This window comes from Triturus cristatus, chromosome 5_1 (genome assembly GCF_964204655.1).
Source record: "Triturus cristatus chromosome 5_1, aTriCri1.1, whole genome shotgun sequence".
Lineage (NCBI taxonomy): Eukaryota > Metazoa > Chordata > Amphibia > Caudata > Salamandridae > Triturus > Triturus cristatus.
The window spans coordinates 2,312,345-2,338,467 of record NC_140587.1 but is presented as its reverse complement, the minus strand read 5'-3'; the positions used below and the strand labels follow the sequence as shown (position 1 = coordinate 2,338,467).

At 45.3% G+C, this 26,123-nt stretch overlaps 1 long non-coding RNA gene across 1 annotated transcript in view; it reads left to right on the top strand.

Moving 5' to 3' along the window:
• Positions 1–9,212: 9,212 nt before the first annotated feature.
• The window catches only part of LOC146829910 (uncharacterized), a 253,409-nt gene continuing 236,498 nt past the window's right edge, over positions 9,213–26,123 (top strand). The window contains exon 1 of the long non-coding RNA XR_014961342.1: positions 9,213–9,494. This is a non-coding gene — a long non-coding RNA (uncharacterized LOC146829910). The remainder of the gene's footprint in view (positions 9,495–26,123) is intronic.

Genomic DNA, 26,123 nt, shown 5'->3' with positions numbered 1-26,123 from the left:
TGACTTCCACGTCACGTCCGTGGAATTCCTCGGAGTGATGCTGAGTCCAGAGGGGCAGGAGATGGCAGAACGAAAGATCAAGGCGGTGAAAGAATGGCCGGTGCCCCAAAGCGTGAAGGACGTCCAAAGTTTCATTGGCTTCGCCAACTTTTACAGGCGGTTTATAGATGGATTTTCAGGAGTGGTGGCCCCAATCACACAGCTACTGAGGAAGTCCAAGGAGTTTGTCTGGTCCCCTGAAGCGAACACAGCCTTTGAGGCCCTGAAAAGCGCCTTTGGTAAGGCGCCGGTGTTGGCTCACCCCGATCCGGATCTCCCCTACGTGGTGGAAGCGGACGCTTCGGATGTGGCGCTGGGGGCTATCTTGTCCCTACGCAACCACGACACAGGGGTGCTTCATCCCGTTGCGTACATGTCCCGCAAACTCAACGACGCCCAACGCAACTACCATATTGCGGAAAAGGAGCTTCTCGCAATCAAGGACGCCTTCACCGAATGGAGGCATTGGTTGATGGGGGCAAGACATGTGGTATCGGTGTACACGGACCATCGGAATCTACAGTTCATGACGGCCACAAGACACCTTTCTCCCAGGCAGCTGCGGTGGATGATCTTCTTTGCGGGGTTCAACTTCCGCATCACATATCGGCCGGGGACGGAAAACCGGAAGGCGGACGCCCTGTCCCGTCAAACTGCAGTTAAGGAACCATTGCCTGCGACCGAGCGTTCCATCATTTCCCCGAGGATGGTATTGGGGGTTATCCAACCGGATACTTTCCTGAGGGGAATAAAGAGAGGGATCAGGTAGTTCGCATGGCGGAGGTGGCTCCTCAGTCACAGGGAATGGCAGCTGAAGGACGGGATACCCCTGAAGGGCAGGTGCCTACTGATACCCACGCCTAGGCTAAGGAAACAAGCATTCATCTGGTGCCATGACTCTCCATGCGCAGGTCATTTGGGCTTTGAAAAGACGGTGGCTAGCATGGGACGGCATTTCTGGTGGCCAACCATGAGAGTGGATGTCAGGAGGTGGGGACAGGAGTGTCCTACGTGTGCTACCATGAAGGCCGATCATGGCCGAACCCAAGGGCTCTTACATCCACTTCCGACCCCGGATAGACCATGGGATAGCATATCACTGGACTTTGTGGTGGGCCTACCGGTAGACCAGGGGATGACGGCAATACTGGTGGTGGTGGATTACTTGACGAAAATGGGGCACTTCATCCCCTGCAAGAGAGTCCCTACGGCCGGGGAATTGGCGTCACTACTTCTAAAGAATGTGGTACGACTGCATGGATTACCTGGGGTGATCGTGTCGGACCGGGGGTCGCAGTTTACTGCGCAATTCTGGAAGACTTGGTGCACTGCGCTGCATGTTAAGACCGCCCTGTCCACCAGCTACCACCCTCAAACGGACGGCCAAACCGAGCGCCTGAACCAAACGCTCAAACAGTATCTGCGATGTTTTGTGGACCAGGGCAGGGAAGAATGGGTCGACTTGCTATGGGTTGCAGAGATAGCCTATAACAACGCCACTCACAGCTCCACACAGTCATCTCCGTTCTATAGCAACTATGGCCAACATCCCAGGTTCTTGCCGTTTCTACATCCGTTCAGAGAGGACAGGATTCCCGCCACAGCGGACAGGGTGGCACACATAAAAGACACGTTGATGAGCTCAAGGGCTGTCCTAATAGAGGCCAAGAGAAGATACAAGGCTGCGGCAGACAGGCAGAGAAGGCCCGGGCCACTGTACCGCACTGGAGACTACGTCTGGATATCCACAAGAAACATGAGGTTTCGAAAGCACAGTGTGTTCCTTCCCAAGGACATGGGCCCCTATCGAATTACCAAGTGTATGGGTCCCGTGAACGTGAAGGTGTGCTTGCCCCAGTCATTGCAGATACACCCTGTCTTTCATGTATCATTGCTCAAACCTGCACCCTCCAAGCCGTCTGGGACACCTAGGCCGGTATGTGTGGAGTCGGAGGTGGAGTATGAAGTGTCGGGCATACGGGCGTCCAAATGGCGCAGGGGGAAGCTGTGGTACCTGGTTGCGTGGAAAGGCTATGGCCCGGAGGAGCACTCATGGGAACCAGCTGAAGGGGTTCATGCTCCGCGCTTGGTCTTCTTGTTCCATCTGCGTTTTCCTGCCAGCGCTGGACCCGTGGGGAGCCGCTGAGAGGGAGGATGTACTGTCAAGAATTCCTGTCATGCGAGGGGAAGAAAACGGTAACCAGCGAACACGGACTACATCTCCCAGGATGCTTAGCGGTTGAGAGTTTATGTAAACAGGAGAGCTGTTACATAACTCAAGGAAAACACGCCCTTATGTAAACAGGAGAGCTGTTACATAACTCAAGGAAAACACGCCCTTATGTAAACAGGAGAGCTGTTACATAACTCAAGGAAAACACGCCCTATAAAGGGAGGAACCGGGAGGTACAACGCTGTCGGATGTTGTGTTTACACCGACGTACCTGCTTCGTGAAGAGCAGTGTTCCGGAGTGGTGCTCCAGTAAGGCAAGAACGGAGGTAGGTCGAGTCGTTACTCCCTGGGCCGTGTCTTGCCCCATCGTCACCTGTGAAGGACCCGGAAGCTCTACCGGTCAACTATTGAGCTTCGCTTTTTGACTCGGCTGAGTCAAAGCGCAGTGGCGCTTTTGCTGGTTGGAGTCGTAACTCCCAGCCCGACCAGAGATACAGGGACTGCCAGCTGTAACGCACACCAGGAGGTGTTTGCCGCGTTACAGACTCGGAAGTCCACAGGATCGATCGAGCGGCTGCTCTCGGTTCAGTCTTCTTGCTTTGGATTGGGGTATCGGTGACGCATCACCAGGAGGTGACTCCGCGTCCCGTTGCAGTCTGAGGAAGAGGTTGAGCGGCTGCTCCCTTCAGGTAGAGACCCCGGCTGGGTGTTTCCCTGACTCCTCGATTTTCCCCCACACTCTTCATGCCCCTCACAGCCTACCGATGGGCATTGTCGGCCATTTCATTTCTGCCCTCTGTTGGCATACGCCGGGATCGGCGTATATGCAGAGGACGGTTAGGACCATCCGTGCGGTGGGCTGGTAACGTACTTAGCCTGGAGGATTCCAGTGACTATAACTTTTGTTTATTCTTTGTATTATTTTTGCCTTCATTAAAATAACTAACCCTTCACAAGTGGTTGCGTCCTCATTATCGTGTCTGTTAAACGATCCTGAGACGTTCAGGGCGTTACACATTCTTAGTCATAGACACCACAACATCTCTGAAGAGGTTGCAGACTTTTCGTAGGATCATAACATCAGCCTGACCATAAGCTTTCCCCTCTGTCCGAAAATGAAACTCCTTTTCACGTTTTTCATTGTACCATGGTAGAAAGCACTCCTTCTCACAAGGCATCATATACTTAGCCCCATTGCTGTCGGAAGGCGGCATGGGCCCCACATGTTTCTGGTTTGCCCAGGTGTTATAAAAGTGTGGAAATTAACCCTTACATCCTAGAAAACCAAAGGCTTTTGGCAACTTACTAAATTTCATGGGTAGGAAATTCAGGGTGTCTATGGGACACATGCATCAAGCATTATTGCCTTCGCAAACGGGCCGATTCTCAGAATCGGCCCATTTGCGAACGCAAAAAATGCTTTTCAGATGCAGCAAACCCTAATTTGCGATTTGGTAAAGTGCTACCGAATCGCAAAATGGGTTTGCGATTCAGTATTTGAAAGGGGCGTGTTTAGGGCGTCCCTACCAAATACCCAATCCTAACGGTAAGCATGAATGTTTTGTGATCGTGAATGCAGTTGCAAAACATTCACATATTACCACCCACTTCAAGTAGGTGGCAACCCATTTGCAGAAGTGAAGAGGTCCACAAGGGAACCCTTTGTGAATGATTGTAAAAGCATTTTTAAGAGCAGACAGTGGTCCCACAGACCACTGCCTACTCTTAAAAAATGAAACTGCAAAGTTTCATTTTTTCCTTTTAAATGCATCCTGTTTTCATTTAAGGAAAACAGGCTGCATTTAAAAACAAAAGAAACTGCTTTATTTAAAAGCAATCACAGACATGGTGGTGTGCTGTCCTCAGCAGGCCACCATCCCTGTGATGGCGTAGATTCTTAATGGCTCACAAAATGCAACCTACCTCATTAATATGCATGAGGTAGGTCATTGCAACCCATTAAGAATCGCTAGTGAAACTGAAAACAGTTTCATACATTAGAATTAGTGATTACCTAATTGCGATTCTGAGAAAATCGCAATAAGGTAATCGCTACTTGTGATAATGATACATGTGGCCCTATGAACCTTTTTTGTAACTGGCCAGCCGTTAACAACATCAGCTTGGAACCCTGGGTGATGAGTTCTACTGGCACCTTTTCACGCATCATATTTTGTAAAATAAAAGATGAGTCTTATGCTTTTGAATTATGGGCCAGCATTTTATACCCTTTGAATTTGGTTTGAATTAAAGTGTTAAGGAAATCACCAACGCACGTTCGCCTAACAAACTCACAGCAGTCACCAGAAGTTAGATGGTGTGCGTAACTATAGTTAGGTTGGTGTACCCCCGTTTCCTGTGTACACTCTATATCAAACACTATGTAGTCTTCTGTTTTGATCTTGGGCCTCCCTTTAACCATGTAGCACCTGTGTACAGTTCCATACCCTAAAAGGAGTCTGACACTTTGGGCATTTCATGCCTTTGCATTTGTGATCTTCTGCCACATACCGGCCATACTAACGGCAATCCATTTTAGGGATGCATTCAACAGCGTTGTTGTGTATGCTCAAGCAATCTTGCGGGCGACAAAGCAGATTACAGGTGCGGCACCTCACCTTCTGGGCAGCGTCTATGACGCAACCGTCCCTTTGACACATCTTACAATGCATTTCCCACTGAGGATTTGCCTTAGTGCTGTAGATGTGATCGCAGTGGGTGCAGATGTACTTGGCTTATAGACAACCTATAAGGTTCAAGAACCCTTAAAAGTGATTTTCATAGTGGAGGTCATATACGGTCTTGTTTTTCACACGTTCCCTGGTTTTAAAGTACTTCCAAGAACTGTTGTGATAAAGAACTTTCACGGTATTGGCGAGAAAGTTCTCAAAAAGACCCATTTCACCAAAGCAGACTAAGCTTTCTGGACGTATTTCAAGCACCTCATGGGCTTCAGCCGCTCTAGACATGACAACAGCATCAGGGGTTGTGCGACCCTGCAGCAACTCCACAATGCTGGTCGCCAGACAGGTGTTGGTGGCTCCATTGTTAAAGTTGAGCAGCCAACGTTGTTTCTTACCAATGATCTTGCTGTATAGCATACTCTTTAAAGGCCCGGAAACACCACCCTCATGACCCCGTACAATGAGGGCTATGACTCTGAAAGAACCATAGGCGACTAGTTCAGCCTTACTCTCTAAAAGCCTTGAGAGACATCGCAGGACCTTCGTTTGGTGAACAATGGACTATCAATGCCCTGTCCCTGGAAGAAATTGTTAGGACCCACATTGTGTAAAAACCTTTCTATAAGCATTTGCACAGCCTAATGTGTGGCTAAAACCCCATAATCTTATGTGGTGTAGGTTAACAAACCTCAATTCCCCATAGTGTTCTGTAGCGTTAAATCTCTCTACCGTAAGACTGTAATTTCGAACGTTCTCTTAAAACACAGATTTATTTCTCAAACACAGGGTCTGAATCCTGAGTTTGAGAAATGAATCCACTTTTGCTTTTTATTGGACTACCTTTTTTTAGGCCTATTTGAACAGTCTGGTTTGTACTTGTAAGCGTTGTGCTCGTAGAGACCTCTGCTACCTAACCTACATGTATCTGTTTGTTCCTGGTGTCGGCAAATTGCAGCTCTACCTGTTGAACATTTCAAATGACCCACCCTCGGGATGTTCTCTCCTGAACTTATGCATTGTCTACTTTTAAGGATTCATTTATATGTTTTAGGCATGGTGTGTGATACTGTAAGACCTTGTTTGTTGGGCTCTATGTACTTTTCACACCTTAGGCATCGTACGAAGCCTAGGAACTTTGTCATTATAGTGCAGACCTTAGGGCTAAATTTTGATGTATGTATACTTTTATTAATACCGGTTGAATAGTGTACCTAGTCATGCATGCTGCTTGACACATCTGTAGGATCATACTTTTACACATTTCAACCCATTGCTGGATCTTCAGCTGTGCACCCGTCATGACCCTGTCTCCTCTTCCCTCCTTCCCCAGTTTTAAGGATACGGCTTTCACCTGCCGTTTAAGTTTTCAGACCGCCAACTGTATATCTTTGACTTGAGCCCCTAGTACCTTTTTTGGGTCTACAGAATCATATTGTGGGGGATTAGGGATAAACACAGGGATGTTTTGTACATTACCCTGAAGTAACTTTGACGAAATTCTCAGACGGTCCTCCACAATGTCATTCTGTAACGTGGGGCCTGTAGCGGTCAAAGGAATAGCGTCCCAATGCGAAGATCCTCGGGATCCTGTGGCCGGTTCCTTACTAGATACATCATCCAAACTTTTATTTGTAAAGCTGGTCCATTCTATACTGCTATCTGGGTGTGTTGAGGTTGGTGAAATGGGATTTACACTGGATACGGGGATGGTTGGGTCGTACGCTCCTGCGGGGGGTGATGAGAGACAGGGTATGGGGAGTTTAAATGCCAGCCAAAATACTGAAGGGGCTCAGAAGTGTAGGACTCGTCAGAGTTAAGGTCAGGTGTGTGTCTATCCGTCGCCTGCAACTCCCCATTGACCACATTAGAAGCCCCCCCCCCCATTCACGGCTTCTGTGGGTCTGTCATTACTATTGGCCAACCCTTCCAAGGCCTTTAGAGATGCTAGGCCGGCAGTATAAGTTGTTTGTAAGGGTTGATCAATTACTATCGGTGAGTCCCTATGCCTGTTAGGACTGATTATATATGTCTTTAGGGGCCCCTGGGGGAGCACCTCTACATGGGCCTCAGCTTATTTGAAACTATAGAGTGCTTCAGGGTGTGGGAAGGGGGCTGCAGTGTAATAGACTTGTTTAAGTTCCTTTACACTGCTTCTACGTGTAACTCAGGGACCCCATGCTTCTTCTTAAGATTTATCCTTGAGAGACGATTCACTTTTGGGGTTTGGAGTTGCATCAGATCTGCAGGAACAGCCGTCATGGCAATTAGCCCTTTAGAGATCAGGGGGGTAATGGGATCACTCAATGGCGTAACAACCTTTTTTAATGAGAGATCTAAAGAGTGGTTCGGGGCTTCTTATTGAGGTTTAACAGAGCTGTTTGGGGATCAGGGACCACCTGCTTCTTCTTAAGGGCTGCTCCCCTCTAGAGTCTCCCACCATATGCAGAATAGGCATTCCTGTAGAAGTGTTGAACAGGTTGGACGGTGGCTTGACTTGACATTTCATGTCTTTGCTGGGTCTCTGCTGGATATGTGCATATTAAGAGCATAGTTTGTAATGGCTTACACGCTTACACATACATTTTGCAGTAGGCTTGCTGTTCCGTTCTGTCTTTGTGATGTAGCTTAACGGGCCCTCACCCTCTTAGCCTTGCATGGCTTTTTGCGTGTGAGCTTTTGAGCTGCTCCTAGAATGTAACATAAATATATATATATAAGAAAAACAAAATGAAACCTGAATAAACTATAGCTTACACTAGCCACAGACACCCTATGGGCCTATAAATCTTACACAATCTTTTAGACACCCACTACTACATGTTAACGGGCATTTCTTTAGAGAGACTAAAACCTGAGAGTTTTTTTTGACAACCTTTTGAAAAAAACACACACCTGTTAGAAGTCTTTTCCCAGCGCCTTTCTGCGTCACAGGTCCCTCTTTAGACGCTCAAGACTTTTCAGTGGCCCTTTTTTTGCTCGCTGAGCAGCCTCTTCCACATCCCCGTCGACCTTTCAGGCATCCATGGGATCTGTAAAGAAAGAAAAAAACGTCACATTTACAATATAAACCATGCCTTTGCAGTCCCTCCTGAGGAGCCCTCCTACAGCTCACTGCCTAAGTCTTAGACAGTTTAAAGAGTCTAGTCCCTGAACGATGCATCTTGACCTTCCAGGAACTGTTGTAGAGTGTCAACAGCTAGTTGTACTTTGGCGTCATAATCTATAACATCATACATATATGAGAATACCATTAGAAAAGCAGAGCTTCTGAGAACCCATTGTACAAAAACTACTCAGAACTATCGAACTCTAAATACCTCTACTGTGCTGAAAGGGAAGCAGGTCTTCGTCACTGATAGTTATTTCCTGGAGGTCCTGTGGTGGGGGCAGATCAAACAGGGGCAGTTTTTAAAACTCGATCTCATAAACATAACATTACCACGTTCACCTTAGAAAATGCTATTACATATTACATAGAGACATACATCCATACATATGGCATATGTAAATCAGCGTGTAGGAAAATGTTACATAGGCCATAGGTGTACAATTTGTAAGAACAATCCATCAAACCCATGGGTACACAACCTGGTTAAAGTTTGGAAAAGCACATTCTCAGAAATGAAAACAAAACCATGTATTGACGTTTACTTTTTAATAATAAACTCTGATTTCTACCCACATGACTCACCCGATGTACATTAATCTAGGCTCTAATCTATACAGTGGATTGTACATTCTGCTCTTTAACAACATTTTAATAAACACCTCTGTATTAGGATTTTAACTTATAAACCGCAAGTAACAAAAGGATCCCTGCCTACTTTACACTGGCAGCATACATATTAACCCTATGTGCAATTTTATGATCATCTAAAGCCTACACTAGCCATAATGCTGATCTCACCCTTCAAAGAACATTAATCCCAGCGGTTTATGTCAGCAGTTTCCTCTTTAGAATCCCTGCATTGGGCGCTTTGCAGTCGCCGTGAAGCCATGTTCCCCTCCCCTTTCTCTTTCCTTTTACAGCCCTATTTTTTGGGGGGGGTCACGAGCCCTCGTTAGCAGCAATCATCATGGCTTGCTGCTAACGAGAGCCCATGGTTGTAAAACGCAAACAAGAGGCCTCCCCTGCAGGGATTTTCCTCATGTTGAGGGGCACCAAAAGCCTTGCTGGTTCTCAGCCGGCCTTGTCCGCTCTCAACGAGGGCCGGCCCCGCCCACCGTGACATCGAGGGACTCCCCGTAGACGTCAAGGTGGGCGTGGCTGGCATTAGCACTAAGGACTGGAGCTCTGGGTCGAAACCACCTGTTTCAGGCAATCGGATCCAGCGTGGCCCGCAACGTATGTGTTGTAACTTCCCCTTTAAGTCTTTGCTACTCAAGAGAATGTTGTGACATCAGAAAGAATGTACTTGAGTAGTGGAGACGGTTATGTTCACGGAGCCTGCTGGAATCGATGTACAGCTGGTGGGTGTTATAAATAAATCAACTTTGAAGGTACGACGTCTTTGAGTTATAATACTGGCGACGACTGATAATGAAAAACCCACCAAAGAACCCGGCGTGCCAATGTAAGAACGGGCGGAAGGAAAAAGGTCGGTCCGTTTATTTTTTCATTTTTAATTGAAGTGCTGTCTGCGGAACTGCTGCGCGGCGAGGCAAGGATAAAGGAAGAATAATCCTTAACTTAAAGTGCATGCTGAAGAGTGCTTTTACATATTTTTTTTTAGTGTTAATGACAAAAGGTGTTAAAGGTTAGCAGTTGCGCATTAATTAAACGGAGCGCGAGACAGAGAATGTTAATGATGCGAGTCAGCCTTGCGCGTGAAGTCAAAGTAAACAAAGGCGAAGGAGGTCAGCGCGTGAGGCTATTATTGTAAAGATCAGCTGTGCAAGGAATGCAGCTGACGCATACACTGGCCTAATGTTTTAGAGTGCTTCAGAGCTCGAAGTCAAAGTAAACAGAGACGGAGGAAATCATCGTGTGAAGCTTTATTCATCAAAGGATTAAAGAAGGACGGGGGATGATACATGTGCTGGCTCAATGTTTTAAGAGAATTTCTCAAGGAAGTGAAGGGTATTTTGTCTGATGTCTGTTTCAAGATGCAGGGTTCATGGAAATACAGGAAGGATTAAACTGGCACCATTTTTGGAGAAGCTGTTCTTTCTTTAAATGATTGAGGGTGCGATTACAAAAGTGCCAGCAACATTTGGATATAGATTCTTTCACAATCTCATCATTTCATGTGTGCCAAGAGCCAGTTGATGAAAATTCATTTTTTGTCTTTACAAGTATTTTCAGAACCGTGAGCATTCTGTTAACAGGAGATTCAGACAGTCTCTATGCAGACAGCTTTTTGGTCACAATAACTACTTGTATGTAAAATAGAGAATGCTTTAGTTTTGAGGACATAAACTCATTGCTTGATGGCCACTTTTTTGACATATAATCTTACTTTTCATTTTTGCGCTCAAATTGAGACTCCTGAATTTTGTTTTGAACATCCAGAATAGTATTCAAGGAAGTCAGAGGAATTTGTCGACAAGTTTGTTTAACTTGTTATTTTATCTCTTTATGTTAGTTAATTATTTTAAATAATTGTATTGGCTTATTTTATTAGCTTGTTGTGTTAACTTGTTCTTTTAGCATGGCGACATCTAGTGGTATGAGTCAACCTCCACAGTTTTTAAGTGAACGGGGGGAACCGATACTCCCTTGGAAGAAATGGAACCCGCTCTTTGATTCATATCTTCTGGCGCATTGGTGGTGAAAAATTTTCGGCAATTAGGAAACAATCCATTTTACTTCACAACCTTGGTACTGAAGGAAGAAATATCTATGACAGAGGTGCAGGTGAACGAAATGATGTGTATGAAATGAGTTTAATGCAGTAACAGACACATTTTGGACCTCGCATAAATGTAGTTATGGAAAGACATAAATGTTTTATGCGGGTGCAAGCAAAAGGGGAGAGAGTTGGCAACTATGTAGCGGCATTAAAGTCTTTGGCGCAAACTTGTGAGTTTGAGCAATTAACTGACTCACTCATCCGCAACCAATTAGTGCGATGCACTAATGACCCAAAAATCCAGGAAAAGTTGTTGTCAAAAAATCCAAATCTTAAAGAAACTATTATCATTGTGGAGAGTGTTGAGCACACGTCCTTCTGGGTCAAAGAGATGCGGAACAGCACGACCACTGGTGACTTGGTTTCCAGTGTCAGTAAAGTGGATCAGGAACATGTACCATGTGATACATCTGTTGCAGTGGTTAGTAAAGTGAATACCAACCAGGAAAAGACCGCCACTAAGTTTGACAGACAAAAGTTTAATTATAATTTTAATAAAGATAGTAAGTTAAAATGTCCTAGGTGTGGTAGCCAAAACCATGGACCGAATTTCCCAAATTGTTTTGCAAAGAGTACTAATTGCAGGAACTGTGGCAAAAGAGGACATTATGCTCGTATGTGTAGGAATACAAAAGTGAACATGTTACAATTAGCGATTCATTGTATTACAGACAGCATGGTTGAATCGGCAAATGATGAAGGAATAGCAGACACTGGTAATGTTAACATGCCAAAGTGTGATGTGTATATTGGAGGTAAATGTGTTTCTGTCTTAGCAGACTCAGGTTCACTTTATACGCTTTTGAGTGATAAATTTTGGTATTCCACATTTGGTTCATGTGATGTAAAACTTATATCACCTGACATCAATCCTGCGGGTTACGGAGGACAAAGAATTGATCTAATAGGTTATTCTATTCACCCGATTGTATTCAAAGGTAGAGAAACAGTAGGCAAAATCTATGTTGCGATGCGAGGGGACAATCTTTTGGGTTGGTGCCATCAAAGAGATCTTGGTATTATTCTGAACCCTAATGCGCCAAATCAAGTTATGCTTGTTTCGCAACAGACTGATGCTCAAGACATTGTAGGAAAGTTTCCTGAAGTTTTTAGTGATAAACTGGGTTGCCTCAATGGTTTTAATCATAAAATCATTTTTTTTTTTAAATGCAATACCAATTGTACACAATTAAGTAAGGAAAGTTCCCAACCTTATGATGAAACCCTTACAAGAAGAAATCAATAAGCTGCTAGATTTGCAAGTGATTGAAGAGATAGAGTCTTCTGAATGGTTGGCTCCAATAGTTTTGGTTCCCAAGGATAATGGAAAAAAAATCGATGTGTGTGGATTTGAGAAGTTTAAACAACTGTATCTGGGTGGATAGGCAACCTTTACCGAATATTAATGAAGCTTTATCGAAACTTGGAGGTGTCAATATTTTCAGTGTGATGGATCTATCTGCGGCATATCATCAGATTCTACTTCATGAAGAATCCAAACCACTTACTTCCTTTGTCACTCCACTAGGTGCTTACAGGTTTATTCGGATGCCTTTTGGTTTGGCAAGTGCTGCAGCCTGTTTTCAAAGAGTGATGAAAAATGTTTTGAGTGGCATTGAGTCAGTCTTATTCTTTCAAGATGATATACTTGTTCATGGTCAGGACAAGGATAAACATGATGAAGTTGTATTCCGTGTTCTGTCAGGGTTGAAAGAACTGGGACTCACATTGAAAAGTGAAAAATGCAGATTCAGAGTTACTTCTGTTTCCTACTTAGGGCACACAATTTCTGGTGAGGGGATTAGCCCTAAAGTTGATCTTGCAAAGGCAATTTTGCAGGAACCATCTTCTGCAAATAATGATCAAGTAAAGGCTTTTTTAGGCTTATCTGAATATTATTCGAAGTTTGTGTACAATTTTTCAAGTGGAATGGAACCTTTAAGAATACTTTTGAAGAAGGTGTACTGATTTTAATTGGTCTGATGATTGTGAAAATGCTTTTAAAAAAGTTAAAAAAGAAATTGCATGTGTGCCAACTCTGGGGCATTTCGATGTTCAGAAAAGGACCATCTTGACCACAAATGCCAGTGTGCGAGGTTTGGGTGCGGTGTTATCGCAAGTGGTTGATGGCAGTGAGAAAGTTATTGGTTTTGCTTCTCGCTCGTTGAAGGGAGCTGAAGAGCGGTAATTCCGTGATAGAGCGTGAAGCTCGAGCCTGTTACTGGGCTATCAATCATTTCAGAGTTTATTTGTGGGGTCTACCGTTTCTTGTTAGAACAGACCACAAACCACTTGTGCATATGTTTTCCTGTAGGAATGTTGAGAGAGCACTACACCTAGAATCAAAAGGTGGGTGCAAGGATTATGGGAATACAATTTTACGGTGGAATATTTGCCTGGTTTAAAGAATGCACCAGCAGCTGATTTTCTATCCAGAATGCCTGTTGAAGAAAGTTCAACTAACAATTTTGACAACATTGTTTCTTGGGTGAAAGATTCAGCCATAGACAAGAGAGAATGGGAATCTAGTTGTGAGAGTGATGAGGTCAGAGGTGTTATCATGAATTTTGTCATCAATGGTTGGCCTTCTTTGAATGAAGTTCCAAATTCTGTGGAAGGTTTCTGGAATGTTCGTGATGAATTGAATATTTTACAAGGTGAGCTGTTGCGTGGGGAAAGACTGATACCTCCAAATGATATGAGAGAGAAAATCATCAATCTAGCACATGAGGGTCATCTTGGTCGTAGCTTGACCAAAGCAAGAGTTAGAGAGTCTTATTGGTGGCCTGAGGTTGATCGACCAGTAGAGGGTGTCGTCAGGGATTGTGTTATGTGTGCAGGCAATGACAAGTCGAGGAATGTGAGGACTACTCCTCTTTCTCCTGTTTCAATACCTGAACGTCCTTGGTCAAAGCTTGCTGTGGATATTGTAGGCCCTTTTGACATCTTGTCTCCTTCAGAGAGGATTGTTGTTGCACTTGTTGATTTTACCTCTAAGTGGGTTTCTGCTGCTTGTATGAATTCGGTGGTGACTAAGAATATCATTGAATTTTTAAAAGATGCTTTTACATGTGAAGGCGTACCTGATGTACTTGTTTCAGACAATGGTGTGCAGTTCACCTCCCAGGAGATGTCAGATTTTTTAAAAGAGCTTTCCATCACGCATCAAAGAACTGCCCTCTATTCTCCTCAGGCAAATGGTTTAGTTGAGAGCATGAATAGATTAGTTTGAGCTTCTGCTCAGATGGCATTGGAGAGAAGAGTTTCACTCAAGCCCATTCTTAGGGAAAAACTGTGGGCACACAGGAACACACCTAACAGTGTGACTGGATGCTCGCTGTTTAAAAAACTTAAGGGGAGAACAGCTGGTTCAAAGTTTAATCCTCTTTGGTTGAGTGTAAAAGACAGGGGTTGTGTTATGAGCAATTGGAGATTTAATAGATACCAAGATAATTAGAAGCGTAGATTTGACACAAAAAATGGAGTACGTCATACTACCTGGAAAATAGGTGATCTTGTGCTTGTGAAGAAAGCAGTTTGGTCTCCTAAAGGTGAAACAAAATATTTTGGCCCTAGGGGCATTATCAAAGTGATGAGGAATGTGGTAATGCTTGAAGGGGGTGATGTATGGAGTATGTCTCGTTTGTCAAAATATTCAAGGGAGAGTGGTTACAGAAGCTCTTTACCTTAGTCAAGGGTTCCCAAATGTAATGTTGATTGTCCTCGTTCTGATTCACCAACTCATGATTCTAGAGTCAGGAGGCCACCATTGTATCTGCAAGATTACTTTGTAAAGTATTAGTAGAATCAGTACTGTTCTACTTCATTATTTTGAGTTGTCCAGTATTTATTTAGCCTTTTGGTCTATTAGTTATTTATGTAAACAATCTAAGTGCAATTTGCTGTTTTCATATTTTTTCTATTTTCCTTTGTTATTTTTATGTATATTGTTTATATAGGGAAGATGTGTTGGAACTTCCCCTTTAAGTCTTGGCTACTTAAGAGAATGTTGTGACATCAGAAAGAATGTACTTGAGTAGTGGAGACGGTTATGTTCACGGAGCCTGCTGGAATCGATGTACAGCTGGTGGGTGTTATAAATAAATCAACTTTGAAGTTACGACGTCTTTGAGTTATAATAGTATACCTGACAATCCTCAAAGCCCCGTCATGGGTAGGATGGCTCTTGGGTGGCCACAGCATGTGTGGGCCATAGGCCCCCACCGCACCCTGCCGCATACACCACCCACACCCAGAGCACTGCACAGCACACCGCGTGCTCTGGGCTGGTATAACAGCTGCTTTGGGACTGAGGGCCTGCACTGGACATGGACACGTCTGCACACGCCCTTAACCCCAGATCAGTGCCCTTTGTAAGCGGGCTCTGAGGATTTATTTAGCCATGAGCCCCATACCCCACACAAACCAAGTGCCCTCCCGGACCTCAGATGGCTCTGGGGAGTCCTCAGCAGGCCACCACCATACACACTCGTACACTACCCCAGAGCACCACTCAGGATGCATCAGCCTCTGGGGCCACCCTCAGCAGATTTAGACCGATGGCCCACCACATACTGGGACAAGCCCCAGAGCATAGCCCAGCCCCTAGCATGCTCTGGGAGCCTTATTTTTTTTACTATACAAAAGAGGGGGGGACCAAGGAGCGTTTATAAGGTCCAGTGTCCACGCTCCTTATATCTACATTAATATCAACAAGAAGAACACTTTTCCTAAAGCAAGGTGCAAAAAGTCACCTATGCATTAAGGTGCAAAAAGTCACTGTGTGTTAAAAAAGGGAAATAAAGAAAAAAGACAGAATTCCTAGGTGAAGGGACCCACAAATGAAAGGGAAGACCATTTTGTGTCCTCTGTTGCCCTCACACACCCGAAGGATGGCATGCTTCATCATCGGGCAGTTGCTCCTCGTAGGGCCGGCGCTGCAATTCCCTACGGGTCCCCCAAAGGGTCTCTTTATCGGAGATCTTTTATAGGACTGCCGGATGGTGCATGTGGGTGTATGGGGTGGGGGGTCCAATGAGGGTGATAAAAAAGTGCGTGCAAGTGTGATGAGAAATTCATAAAGGGTAAACATGCAGCGAATGTCTGAATCGTGTACCCTGAGCAGACTTAACTGCTAAATAAAATCTAGCCCCAATAGCATATTATGCCCGGGTATAGAAAGACATAGGTCAACATGTTTCGCGCCTGCGTCGCATTAAGGGTCGTTGGCGCTTCTTCAGGACCAGAACTATAAAATGTAAGGTGCACGTGAAAGACAAAGTTAAAATACCCTCAGGATCGATCAGGGCGGCAGTAACCTGTATTAACCAGAATCTGGCTACAGCTGCATGATGTAACCGCTCCTGATCAGTACCTAGGAAAGAAAAACAAAACAAAGTAGAACACAAATTTAGGCATCAGGAACACCATGATGCCACATGATGTGCCACCACTGTGTGCCTGGAATGCTAGAAGCAGCTTCTTTGTTTGACGTTTTTGACTTTGCAGCATCGGCTTGTGTGTTGGGGGAGCAAGTGTTATCCTGTTTCACATTCTCTTGGCGACGTTTGGGCCCAGCCAGGGCTTGGCATTTTCCCTCTTCTCAACACTGCTCTGCTCACAACTGTTGTCACTTTATCAATTTCACATCTACATGCCAGAGCCATGCCTTGAAAGCTGCCCTTTGGCACATGTGTTTTCATCTCACGACTTGTGATCCTTAGAAGGGTATGCCACTCTAACATTTTATCAGCTGCAACCCCTTTTGAGGCCTGTCGTGGATAGTTTGCTGCCACCACCTTTGTCAGGGAGGCATTTTAAAATTGACATAGCTGCTTCTAAAGAAAGATATTTATTTTCTTTTTTTTAAAAATACCTCTGCGCAGCAAACACCAGTGGGGGGTGGGGAACGTGGGATGTCTGGTTATTCCCAGCTCCTCTTGCTGAGACCTCATCTGTCACAGCTCTGCAGGCCCAGTTTTAAACAGACCCAGGCATCTCCCTCTTACATGAAGACACTTTTTCGCACACATTTAGGGCCTAATTTTTTACATAACCCTAAGTTCACTGTTAATACCCTAACATAGGCATCAACACTTGCTCACACTCTAGCACAGCCCATGTGACACATCCCCACAGCAGCCCACTTCCAGGGAGGGCTGTCACTCATACACACACGTTATTTCGACAGCATTTCAGCTCCGTTTTAAGAGCGTGGGACCTGTCACTTTTAGTTTGATCCCTTTAGACTACTAACCTTTCTATGGACTTTTATCCCCCAGTTATTTTGCCTCTTACCTTATCTCCTAGTCCCCACTCTTGTATACTTTGTGTGCTCTCTGTGAGAAGGTGGCCTGATGGATGCTGTCCACTAGTTCTAGTGAGCACCTTGTATCAGTCCAAACAACCCCTTATGGTGAATTGGTTAAAGACAACCTTTATTGAAAGCTATCCTAGTGGTAGCTATGGAGAGCAGCCTTCAGGCTAAGTCTTGAAGGAATGTAAAGCAGCTTGTTTTACCAGTCTATAATCTCTTGAGTGATCAATTGAAAAGACAACCACACCAGGTGTATATTCAAAATATATGTATTTAAGATAAATCACAACCCTCTAGTCTCTTTATGAGATTGAAGTTCAAAGTAATTCAGTTAAAAGTGATCAAGCATCAGTAAAAGCACAAATACACGTTTGGGCCCCAGGGGCGTACCAAACCATATACTAAAATAGTGGTATAAGAACCACGACTGAGATAGGCAAGGTGCCTATCGCCTCTAGAATCGCTGGGACCACAAGGAACCACCCAAGGTAGGGACATCAGGGACCCAAGGGAGCCGTATGCAGTGTGGAAACACAACCGCGGGTTCCTATTACTTTCTATGGGGAATGTAGCGGTTGGAATCTTAAAGATTAGGGACACTTCAAATCGAACTAGGACCAAACCCTTTTGGACTAAGACCGTTCTAGGGCTAGCACCCTCGAGAGTACCAGAGTACTGGAGTTACCTCGCCCAGGGAAGCCGGGTGCATAGGTGCCATTTGGTGTCGGGTCGTGTCGTCGATTCCAATGGAAGCCTGCAAAGAACTGCTGCTCACGAGAAAAGGAGAAGTGTCCGGAGAGATCCAAGCCTGGATCTAGGATGTAAGGAACCTGGAAGTAAAGGGGACAGAGTCTGGGTCACTTGCCAGTGACCTAGGGCAGGATGGACCAATGCCCACAGATGTCGGGTGCTTCAGGTGAGTTGCTGAGGTCTTGACTCTTCAGCCACGAGGTCCAGGAGGCGTCGACGAAGTCCACGAGCCGGATTCGAGCTGTCCCACAAAGTCTGTCGAGTGCTGCGGTATCGGCGACCAGAAGGGACCCAACAAGCCTTAGCAACAGCAAGTCTCAGGAAATCAGAGAAAGGACTGCGGTGCAGACCAGCAAGGTCTGATGGACTCACCCAGTGAGGGTAAGTAACCACAAGTCTGGAGCAACCAGAAAAGCACAGTTAGAAGTGGAGTTGCCTTCGTGGGGACCTGCTAGCCAACGGGCTAGTGATCGCAAAGGAGTCTCAAGCGATCGCACTTGGAGCCAGCCCACCGGTCACTCGTAGAGTGGAGGCCAACAATCTTCGGAGCTAAAAGTGCTCAAGCCTGGGGCTACTCAGAGCCCAAAGCACAACTTCAAGGATCACTAGGAAGGTGTTGTTGCTGCAAAAGTTCACGGTGTCCAGGAGTCACAGTTCCACATTACCCACGATAGCCACGGGCCTCATCTTTGCTGTGGGCTCAGGGTAGCCTTGTGTAAGTCTGGAAATCTACCTCTGGGGATGCAGTAACTTCGGCGTCCGGCGGGAGCTTCAGCGATGCAGACCGGTCAGTTGCTTCTTTGGTGCCTGCCAAGCAGGGGAGTCACTCCTTGACCCCAAGGGAGGTTTCTTCCATCTTCTAGTCGAGATAGAAAGTCGAAGGTCCAGGATATATGTTTCAGAGGTTCGTCCAGGGTAATATAAAGTCCTAGGGACGGGGTTCCTATACTTATACTAAGTTTAGGGGATGGACTACATCTAAGGCCCCACCTATGGGTGGGCCTGGGGTGGGGGTGGTTACACCCCTTCCCCTTTGTCCAGTTTCGCCCCAGACCAGGGGCTGAGTGCCCCTGCAACCAGTTTGAACCGGGCTATGCACAGGGACACATTGTGTGCCCCAGGCAGTGTCTCAAAAGCATTCTGTGAATGCACCCACCCCGCCTCAATACACATCTGCCTGTCTGGGGAGGTGGTTACACCTCCTCGTGACAGGAAAACTATTGTCCAGGCCTCCCCTGCCAGAGTTTCTGTCAGCAGCAGGAGGCCAGACCCGTGTCTGTGGCATCCATTTTGTGATGCCAGGGCTTTGAAAGGATTTAACCGGGTTTAGCCAGTGTGAACATGTCTCTCCCTCTAGAAGGATGGAATGCTACCCCCGCCGCCAGAACTGGTGGGGGGGGGGTAGTATTCCAAAGCGTTTGACACCAAACAAGACATGTTTTGATGCAGCCATTCCAAAGTTAGCATTCACCGCGAGGTTATAATGCACTTAAGAGTATATGGTGTGGCTGTATCACAGAACAGGCATAAGGAAGGATTTTCGAAAGCTGCAGAGGGGCTCAGCTCAGGCTTGGGCACCCTCTCACATAAAACCAAGCACTCTGCCTTCAGGATTGTCAAGGCCTGCCATAGGAGTGGCTTATAGGTTTATATGTGTCTGTATAATGGTATTGATATAGGTAGCCTATACTACAGTAAGGGGTGCAAGCACACCCTTACCCAGGCTGCAGTAGCAGACCTGTGGTGTCATTTTGGAGTGCTTCCCAGGGGTGGCATAATACATGCTGCAGCCCCTGGTAGGCCTCTGAGGTACCTATGCCCTGGGTATATGGTATACCATATACTGGGGGCTTATAAGGCACTCCAGAATCAATTAGATATGCACCTAATGTACAGGGAAACCATTGTAGAGAGGAGGCAGCTAGGCTGTGGTCCTGATTAGCAGGGCCACAGCCAGACTAAGGTCGAAAAACAGTGAAACACCAGCAAAAAGTGGGGGTACCCAGATCCTACTCTCATACACTCTCCCCATTCCCCCTGCAGCTTTTGCAGATGCCATGGTCACAGACTGTACTTACCCCACACATCCCCGATGTTACAGATGTCAGAGTCACAGACACTCCGGAGATCGGACAAGACAAGAAGCTTGCACCAACTCATGAACTGCACAATGTTGCCAATGGGGTCACATGTCGCAGATGCGCTGGTCTCACCTACTGTGCTGTTCTCCAGGCTTTTGACGGAGTGAGTGACGTCAGGAGAGCACTGAGTGACGATACCCGAGCAGAACACTGCTCTCCAGGGAAGAGAAATCCAATCTATAGTCCTGCATATCATTTTGTATTTCAGTTAATCAGAGCGACGCAAGTGCAAACAGGCCTTGGCAATGCCAATTGGTCTGGCTTTAGAGGAATGCTGGATGGTAATGTGAAGCATTACAAGCAGGTTGCATGGGGATGGATGTGTCTTTGTCTGGAACTGTGAAATAATATTGGTATAAGTTAAAAGTTAAGCTACCAGTTGCACTGTCATGCCAGATCTAAAAATCCATGAAGGTAAATGAGTGCCCTCATCCAACCCCATGAATGATCGAGTTATTTAAGGCCCTTTAGTAGCATTACAATGTCATGTGCGCGCCGCTGAGAGTTTAGGTTTAGGGATCGCAGCTCTTTTTCTTTTTCTTCTCAATCAAAACACATATTCCGGGCCCCCAAAATGTGCGAAGACACAAGACTCCTCTCCTGGTGACTCTGGCATGATCGCCTGGTGACAGCTGAGCTGTCGCCAGACCACCGAATCAATCCTGGATGCTTAGAGTGAGTCCCATCTAGTCTTCTTGTTGAATTGTTTTAGGGACAAGAAAAAATAAGAATGGTCTGAATCTCAACGGCACAAACAATAATGCACAAATAATGCAAATATGAAAAGGGATGAGAGGATGCTATTGATTGTGAAAGAGAGTCCAGTTTTTGGTGAGTAGAAGAGTGACGGAACATAAACACAATAAGGGGAGTGAGGAAGAGACGAGGATTGGAGACAAACAAAAACTGAGGCAGGATGAAGATCAAAACAGGAAGAGACAAAGAGGCAGACAGAAACAGAGACATGAGTAGGCAGAGGCAAATAGTGAGAGACAGAGACAAATACAAAGAGATACGGATAGACAGACCCAGGGACAAGTCAATCTTGAAGGGTGGGAATATTAACAATTAGGAAATGTTGCTGTTTCTCTCCCACCAACCCACATGCGCAGAGCTCTTTCGGCTACTTTGTGCCATTCACACATACCCGAGTACCATAGTACAAATGTGTCACCATTATCTCTAGAATAGGTTTGTACTGGAAGGCCACCCTTCCAGTACAACATTGCATGCTCACATGACATTTTTTCCATATCTGTATAAGTGCTGAACATTGCAACAAACAAGCAAAGTTGGAAAACTGCGAAGAAACGAAAATGTTTTTCCAATGTTACACCTGTCCCAAGGAGATGTACATTTTTGGGACAGAGCCCTGTATACCTTTTTTATTAGTTAGACTTTGCATTAAACTCCAGGGCTGCTTGCATGGAATGTCCATGTACCACAGATTGTACGTCTCCTTGGTACACACAAGCGCAGACAGTGCAGAGGGCGCAGTAAATGCAAACTCAACACTGGAACAGTTTGCGTTACTTTTGTGACACAAACTAGGTAGACATATTTAGAAATATGCACCACAGAGAGGGGATTAGAGACAAATAGATTGGGACAGAGATATATAGGGGCATATCAACAAGGGCTTTATCTCTGCTTGTTTGGCTTTAAAAGCCAAAAAAGCAGAGATAAAACTAGCACCCTATCAACAACAGGGTGCTAACACGCAAATTCGCACGTTAGCACCCTTTTACTCTACGCTTCCCCTTGCATCTCTAATGAGATGCAAAGGGGGCGTTCCAGAGTAAAATAATAGGACAGATGTCGCTAAGCGACATTTCTCCTATTATTAAGAATGTCGCTAACTTGGTTAGCGATAAAAAAAGCAGCGCTAACCGCGGTTAACGCTGCTTTTTTACGTCTGCTAATTTTCAGACTTAGCCATGATATCCTATGGAAGGAGGATATCATGGCTAAGTTTGTGAGTCCATATCAACAAGGTAACGTGTGATTATCGCTGGGTTTCCAGCGATAATCTCACGTTAGCCTGTTAGCGTGAGGATTTTTATCGCTATTGAGATAAGCGTTGCTAATAGCACGCTATCTCACGGATAAAAATCCACGCTAGCCGGCGATAATTATCCTAGCGCTAAGTGCGCTGAGCGATAATTATCGCCGGTTGTTGTTGATATGCCCCATAGATACTTTTAGATGGAAAGGTAGAGACAAATATACTTAGAAATCAAAACTTCCATCATCTAAAAAGGCTGCAAATCAGATGCACTTTAAACAGAGTTTCATAAACTATCGGAAGCACTAAGCCCTACGTTACCAAAGTAACACATTCTCAAAAAAAATTAAAACATTATTCTATTTGTAATATATACAAGATGCAGGCAAAAAAAGTTCAGGGAAAAAGACAATGACAAATCGCCCCTAATCCCACGGGCAAGAACCAATAGTTGGCAGCCAATGAAATATGACTTTCTTACTGTCAGTCAGGGTAACTTAAATGTGACAATCCATATGCTGTCAACACAACGGAAATAAAGCTGACACCTCCAAGTAAAACAATGACAAATAAGGGCTGATCCATTCCCATGTCTTGGATTGACAGTCAAACTAATCAATGTACAAAGAAGGCTGACCCAAAGCTTGTTTTGCCGAGATAGGCATATGCATTGTTATATATTTTATTTGAGAAAACATGAGGCTAACAAACCTCATAGCTATCTCCAGGGTGGACCTAAAAAAAGAGTAGGTGATTTTTCATGAAGGCCAATGTGATACTTCACGCTGATAAAACTCATGGCTTGAGAGTATCGCTCAGTGTGTTTGGTATTTGAGGGAACGCTTGGATGGGCCAGTGGGGAAAAGGGATCTCAGAGGGGTGGTTTCGTGCATCAGTCAGTCTGATTCTGCATGATATAAAGCTCTATTTGTTTTAAAGTTGATGGCCATAATAAGAGCTCATGAAAGGTTTGTAGGCATATGAGATGGTTGCAATGTACGGTCACTCAGCAGAGAGAGAGCTTGGGGTAATAAGATGTCCCTTTGTGTTTAAAACACGTTGATCTGTCTTGCAGAATATTTGGGGGCATATTTACAATACCTGGCGCATCCCTGCATATCAGCAGGGATGCGCCAGTTATTGTGCGCCACAGCTCCGCTTCCATGGATTCGCCGCATTTACAATGCGGCACACCATGGGGCAAAAACAGCACAGATGCGTGACGCATCTGTGCCGTAAAAGTGGCGCATTGCTGGAGTTGCGTCAACGCAGCTCCAGCAATGCTCTGGGGGCCCCTATCTTTACAATGCTGCGTCAATCCTTACGCCTGCTTCAAGCAGGCGCAGGGTTTTGACGCAGCATGGGCCTAAAAGTGACATGTGGCGCAGGGCTTTACAGATGCGTCACGTTGTAAGTACCCCGCACCATGACGCAACGGCGGCGTAAATGAGGCGCAAGGGGCTTGTAAATCTGCCCTAATGTTTGTTGCACATTGGAAAGTTCACTCTGGGAGCCTCAACAGCCCGCGTGTCGGACACCTTTAAAAGCAGATTTCACATTGATCTGATTATCCTCTGTTCCAAGACAGAGTGCCTCTATATTTAAGGCTGCCACGGATAATCCCCTAATTCACAAATCAAATGCTAAACCAACTAATCATAAAAGTTATCAGATATCTTCCTTACTACCTCTCAGTTCAAACATTTTGGAAAGTTGTTTTGCAGAAAAATAAGCTCTCATCTGAATGACAATATTCTGGCCATACAAATACCTTGATAATATTGGGCCCGATTCACAAAGGCAATCTGAGACAAAAGGCTAACTTTATGTCAAGTCAAGTCAAGTCAAGAAAGACTTTATTGCGAATATTTCATCATAAAAGACATGCTAAAAAATCATCGATACAAGTTAAAAACATACAGATATATATTGAACCAGTATACATAAAAACCTATAAATAAATTTTCACTATTAAAAACACCAATAATAAAAAGATATTAAATGTGCAAAGTTACAATGACTTGATATGTTTAAAACTTATGTCATAACAGACTATACGATATTAGGAGCAAAATGGTTAGGGACTAAAACTCCGATTACGTAAGAGCCATGCCCAACTTATGTATTTGGCCACACCAATAATCACAAAACTTGAAGTATCGGATTTCAATATTCTGCTGGCAATTGATACTGATCTAACTCCAAGTTTGCGACAAACAGGGCGTAACCACAACCTTCTTGGGCGAATATACTCCGGGCAAACATAGAGGAAATGATCTACAGTTTCTGTCGTATCCTCGCAGTGGGGGCAATTGTCATTAGTAGACCAGCTTTTAGTAAAGGAGCGTACTGGCAGGGTGCCTAGTCTAAATTGATGGTAGAGTTTCCTGTCCTGCAGTTTTGTGATTATATCCCAATATGCCTCAAGATATGGGTCATCCTTATTGGTCAAGTATGTTATGGTCAGAGGACCTCCAGTCATAGAGGCAAAACGCTTATCTTTGACCCACTGCCAATATGTGTCCCTAAAGATCTATTTCTTTGGAAAAACAGCCGTCTCGGGATTAGACCACAACTCACCCATTCCCATATCAGTCAGGATAGTTTTAATTTCAAACAACCAACTGATTCTGTGGGAACCCCCATGATTTTTAACTTCTATCAAAGCATTGGCGTAAGAGGACAACTCAGGTGTGGTCCACAGACGTCGGCAAAACGACAGTGGCCTAAACCGCACCATGTCCTCAACAGGGTGGCAACCCAGATCAAATAGATGGGGTATACGTGGGGAGGATTGTGGTAACCCTACTGCAGACCTAAGAAATTTGTTTTGAGCCACTCTCAGGGAATTCAAATTACCAAACCCCCATATTTCAGCACCATACATGACCGCTGGAAGGATTTTGGACCCATAGATTTTAATCAGGGGAGCCATAGGTTTAGTTAACGAGAGCCTGTGCTCCCTAAGCAGTGCTCCACCCAATTGAATATGTTTAAGGGTATAGTGGTCAATCTGGGGCTTGCAGCTAAGGTTGTCATAAAAAGTGACCCCCAGATAGGTGAAAGTAGAAGTCTGTTCTAATGTTACTCCTCCCATTTCGACCCTGGCCCTAACCGGTCTGGCAACACGTAAGACCATAAATTTGGTCTTCCCCACATTAACCTCAAGCTCATGTTCGCGGCAGAACAACTCAAAACGGGTCAGTGCTAACTGGAGCCCCTGACGCGTTTTAGAAATTAGGAGGGTGTCGTCCGCGAACATGAGCAGGGGGACCTTCATACCAGCCAATGTGGGCGAATCAGTCCGAAAATTTAAGAAATAATCAATTACCCCATTAATAAACAGGGAAAAAAGGGTAGGGGCCAAGACACAGCCTTGTCTTACCCCCTTGGACACCTCAAATCTAGATGACACCTCCCCTGGTTTCCCCCAGCGAGCCTGGGCATAAGTGGAATCGTGTAATCTAATCAACAGCCTCAATATACCAGTTGGCATGGACAACGCCCGAAGAACTTCCCACAGTTTAAGTCTTGGGACAGAATCAAATGCAGACTTAAGGTCCACGAAGGCGGAAAAAAGCATGCCACCCCCAAGAAATACTTCCTTCCAGTATAATAAGGTAAACCTAAAAGCCTGGTCAATGGTTCCAACATGTGAGCGAAAGCCCGCCTGTAGTGGAGGTAAAATGTCAGTCTCAGAAATCCAACTCTGGATGCGGCCCAATAGGAGGTGAGCAATAATTTTTTGGACAGCATCTATGAGGCTGATTGGGCGGTAATTGGCCGGGGCTGAGCGATCATGTCATGGAAACTCACCTGACCTCTGCCCTCTCGCCGTCCATCAGGGAAGAAGCGGGCCGTTGGAATCAGGCCTCGAACCATATCCGCGCAATGCGGGGATTATGGGAGACTACCAAAGCTGCCAAGGGACTACGCTTCCCAGCAACCTCTAGGCCCGACGCGCGCGCACAGGAAGTGACGCGGCACAATAGACGGGAATCCATATAGCCAGGAACCACGGAGAACTACTCGCAGATTATCCTGGAGCCTGACCTGAACGTGTTGCAGATCTCGTTGTGGAGTTCCCCGGGTGCGGTAAGGGTGTCAGTGACACCACCAAGAGTCCCTTAGTGCACACGTTTGTGCTTCTGTTTGTGTTTCCG